Source organism: Suncus etruscus, chromosome 5 (genome assembly GCF_024139225.1).
Source record: "Suncus etruscus isolate mSunEtr1 chromosome 5, mSunEtr1.pri.cur, whole genome shotgun sequence".
In the NCBI taxonomy this organism is placed as follows: Eukaryota; Metazoa; Chordata; class Mammalia; order Eulipotyphla; family Soricidae; genus Suncus; species Suncus etruscus.
In genome coordinates this window covers 101647264-101652375 of record NC_064852.1, presented here as the reverse complement: position 1 = coordinate 101652375, position 5112 = coordinate 101647264, and positions in this window count along the sequence as shown.

Sequence of the window (5112 nt, the reverse complement as noted above, 5' to 3'; positions counted from 1 at the left end):
GTTAAAAGACAGATTTCCTAGCCTTTAGTTTCCTTTCTCAGTCAAGTGTATTTAGATAAAAATTCCAGCACAGCTTTTATATATTGATTTTGTCCTTTGGGAAAATTTTGTTAATATTTTCAAAGTTAAAATTTTTTTGTCATCAGCTATATATATTAATATTTTATTTTCACGTATAAAAATTGGAAAATTCTAAATATGTAGACTAAATTATACACTAATCATAAGATTATGGAAAGAATTTTATTCCAGTCATTTAACTTTATATTTATCTTAATTCATAAATGTAGTTCAATTAAAGGTGAGTATATAACATTAAAACCAGACTCCTGTCAAGAAGAATTACAATGGGGTTTTATTGGTAGTTAGTAAATACTTGTTGTTTACAATATTAAAATAACAGTCAATTAATGCAAAAGTCAATGATAAAATTACCCATTCATATATTTTAAATATTTTAAATGAATCATACTCTAACAAGAAAATATATGTAGTTTCTAGGAATTTTGGTCTTGTTTTTGTCTTTCATTTTTATTTAAGAAATACATTTTTCTTCTAATAAGGAAAAGCATAGCAGTTATTTAAAAAAATTGGGAAAATCTAATGAAAATTGGGTAAAGACCTAGATGAAAGAGAACTATAAATTCCTAAATTTACAAATATAACATAAACTTACATTGCATATTGATCCAAGCAAATACATTTACCTGGTTTATTTTAACAGTTTCTGCATTTTAAAATAAGTATATAATAATTAAAGATTTTTTTTTCCTGTCTCCATTTACTAGTGCCCTTTCCTAATCTTGATTTTAAGACAAAATGATTTAAAATAGTCTACCTCCTGGACTGAATTTAAGGTGATATGCAAGACCAGATATTCACCTCCTGAAATGCATTAGGAAAATAAGTCAAGCACTTACATTTGGGGGGGGGGGAAGAATCATAAATTCTTAGTAAAGCTACCTTCAGGAATGAAGGGTATTGATGAAAATTAGAGAGCAGAGTTCCGCATGGTTTTAAATTATTCTGTTTCCTTGGAAACCAGCTGCTGCAGATGCATTTTGCTTTCTTTGGCTAAAAATATCATCCTTTTAATAATTGTTAAGGGAAATGTTCTGAATAAAACCAAAGTATATTGTTGCTGCTTTTTATAATTTCCTTAATGGTTCACATTTTTTGTAAGAAAAGTAGATAAACACTTTCTTAATCAGAATTTCCTAAAATCTACTGGCAGACGTCTGCATGAGACATCTCCACAACTATAGTAGCATGTACTGCAGAAACTGAAGCCTAAAGTGTGTATATCTGCATTCGTGTGTGTGTGTGTGTGTGTGTGTGTGTGTGTGTGTGTGTGTGTGTGTGTGTGTGTGTGTGTGTACTGGAATGGAGGCAAGAGGGAAAAAAAGCATGAAAGAAAACAGTTAAGAGATTCCTGTCCAAGTGAAGGATGAAACAAGGTGTAAAAAAAAAAAAAAAAACATGTAAGACTGCTCTGTAAAAGCCTGGCCATTTGCTTTTCTCTGGTGCAAACATTTAAAGCATTGAAATGAAGATTTGAAATTGATATCACTATGTACATACAGATTGGACTCCTTTTGCATACTTAATGTTTGTAGGGATTGTTAATATACTGAAGAAGACAATAAAAGGAGAGGCTCTTTTTCTTTGATAATTTCTTTAGGCACCATGGTTATGACAGACATTATTAACATTTTAGTCATTTTAATGATAAAACATGAGGTTTATGTTCTCATCAAAAATATGAGATATATTTTCTAACTGAGGATAGTGAAAAAGATTCAGTACATTATTTTACAAATTAATTCTTTGTATAGAAGTTTTAAAAACTTAATAGTCTTTATCACATTTTATTGATGCAGTCATTTCTCTACCTTTATAATCCATTAAAATTTTACGACTGGAAAAGTAGTGACATGTGTAGGGTTCTTACCTTGCACTTGGCCAACCAGGTTTAATCCATCATACCTCATATGGTCCCCCAAGAACCAACTGGAGTGATCCTTGAATGCAAAACCAGGAGGAAGTCCTGAGCACAGCCACATGAGGCCCAAACCTCTCCCCCTCAAAATTCATAACAAATAAAATGTTTATTTTACATTATTATAACAATATATTTTAATATAATAGGAATTATTATACATATAATTATTGCTTTATCTGATTGGAAAGAATCATTCTGTGCGACTTATAAGAAATACAATGATACCTATCATAAAATTATAATTTGGGTAACTTCTTCAATGAAAACACTTTAATTAAAATTTTTTAAGCCTATTACTAACAGAAAAAGTAATTTTAATACTAGTGTATCTTTCTTCTCTTATGGTAATGCAGGTGATATTTCTAAACTTAGTTTCTCTTTTATCCTTTACCTATATATTTGTCCTCTAGTATTTAATTTTTATTTCATTAGCTTTAGTCTGTTTTATTTATTGAATGAAATGAAACAAGTAAAATAAATAATACGCTTAAATTCCTAGCCAATACATTATTTAAAGTCAAATTAATTTGGTATATCAGTACTGTTATTTTTCAAAGACAGTAAGATACTGGAAATATCTTGATGTCATAATTTTCAATATGAACAAAACATTCTGAGGGAACACTATCAGCATAAATAGAGATAACATTAAAAGCACACTACCATTGTGTTCAATCCATGAAAAAATTAATTAAAATAATTAACATATTACATGAACTGTGTGAACCCTTCCTTAAGGTATAATGAAAACTTTAAAGATATTTTAAATCCCTAAAATAAAAACATTGTAATCATTTACTATCAACTATTGATAAGTTTATTTGGTTTTTGTTTGGGGGTTACACCAAGTGGTGTTCAGGGCTTAATCCTGGATTAGTGCTCAGGGATTATTCCTGAAAGGCTCAGGGGACTTTATGGGGTGCTAGGCATAGAACCAGGTATATCAAATGCAAGGCAAGTATGCTATCTAATGTACTATCACCTGACTCCACTAGAGATAATTTTTGGGGGAGTTGGGTCACACCTGTCGGTGTTCAGGGATTACTCCTGGCTCTGTACTCAGAAATTGCTCTTGGCAGAACCATTTGGGCTGTCAAGGATGAAACCTGGGTCCACCCCAGGTTTGCCACATGCAAGGCAAACTCCATACCATTGTTCTATGACTCCGGCCCCCACTAGAGATCATTTTAAATAGTTTATTATTATATATTATATTATTATAATTAATAATAATATTTATATTTAATGTTTTATTGATTTCATGCCTCTTTATTTTCTAAAAGTAGCATGCCAGATTCATAGGCAAGTTTTCATTGGTCTCTAAAATGCACATTCTAAAGTTTAGAAAAATTAATATTAGTGACTTCCCTTACAGGTAGATAATTTCACTTCTGCAATGGAAATACGCTAGTTTTGCAAATATCTCCAAATTCTAAAAATGATAGCTGGTATTTAAAGCAATAAAAATACAGTCAGAGTAAGAAATCTTGATTTTTTTACAGAGTAAGAAATCTTAGATTTCAGAATATTCAAACTATATTACATACTTAAGGTAACTTTAAGAAATAGAAGGGGCTGGAGAGAGCACAGCAGTAGGGCATTTTCCTTGCATGCAGCTGTTCCAGGGGAAGCTACCTTTACCTATGGAAATAAGAGTATGTGTAATATGTGACTGGCTTCTAGAAATAATATTTTATTGAGATCATTTTGAATGACAATTTTTTCACAGTTATATTTCAGGCATTTAGTGACAGTGAATTAGGGCCATTCTCACTACCAGTATTTATCTTAATAATATCCTTATTTAAATACCATGTTTACAAACATGATTGTAGTTGAGTTTCAGTCATATAAAAACCACATCCCTTCACAAGGCAATCTTCTCATCATAAATGCCTTCATCTATGCCCTTCCCCACCCCCCGCCTATATTTGAGACAGGCTTTCTACATCCTTCATTCACTGACATTGTTATGATAGTTCTCAGTGTAGTTATTTCTCTAACTTCACTCACCATTCTTTGTGGTGAGCTTCAAATCTTGAGCTGGTCCTTCAGGCTATCATCTCTTGGAATTATTTCAATGTCTTTTATTTTTCTTAAAACTCATAGAAGAGTGAGACTATTCTTTCTCACTCCCTCTAACTTATTTCACTCAGCATAATAGTCTCCATGTCCATCCACATATAGGAAAATTTCATGACTTTATCTTTCGTGACAGCTGCAGAATATTCCATTGTGTATATGTACCACAGTTTCTTTAGCCACTCATCTGTTGAAGGGCATCTTGGTTGTTTCCAGAGTCTTTATATTGTAAATAGTGCTGCAATGAATATAGGTGTGAGGAAGGAATTTTTGAATTGTATCTTTATGCTTTTAGGGTATATTCCTAGGAGTGGTATAGTTGGATCAAAAGGGAAATCAACTTCCAGTTTTTTGAGGAATCTCCATATTGTTTTCAATAAGAGCTGGACTAGCTGGCATTCCCACCAGCAGTGAATGAGAGTTCCTTCTCCTCACATTCTGGCAACACTGGTCATTCTTGTTCTTTGTGATGTGTGCCAGTCTCTGTGGCATGAGATGGTACATCATTGTTGTTTTGATTTTCATCTCCCTGATGATTAGTGATGTGGAGCATTTTTTCATGTGCCTTTTGGCCTTTTGTATTTCTTGTTTGAGAAATTGTCTGTTCATTTCTTCTCCCCATTTTTGATGGGGTTAAATGGTCTTTTTAAGTTATGTCAGTACCTTGTATATCTTAGATATTAGCCCCTTATTTGATGGGTATTGGATGAATAGTTTCTCCCATTCTGTGGCCCCCCACCAGTTTTTTTTGTTTTGTTTTGTTTTTTTGTGTCACACCCAGCAGTGCTCAGGAGTCATTCCTGGCTCTATGCTCAGAAATCACTCTTGGCAAGCTCGAGGGACCATATGGGATGCAGGAATTCAAACCAATGACCTTCTACATGAAAGGCAAAAGCCTTACCTCCATGCTATCTCTCTGGCCCCCACCACCAATATTGATATCCCTCCACCATAGTTTCCCACATGCATCACATACTTCCACCCATTACACCCAGGATTGCCAGTGTAATTGGTCTATTTTGCATTTA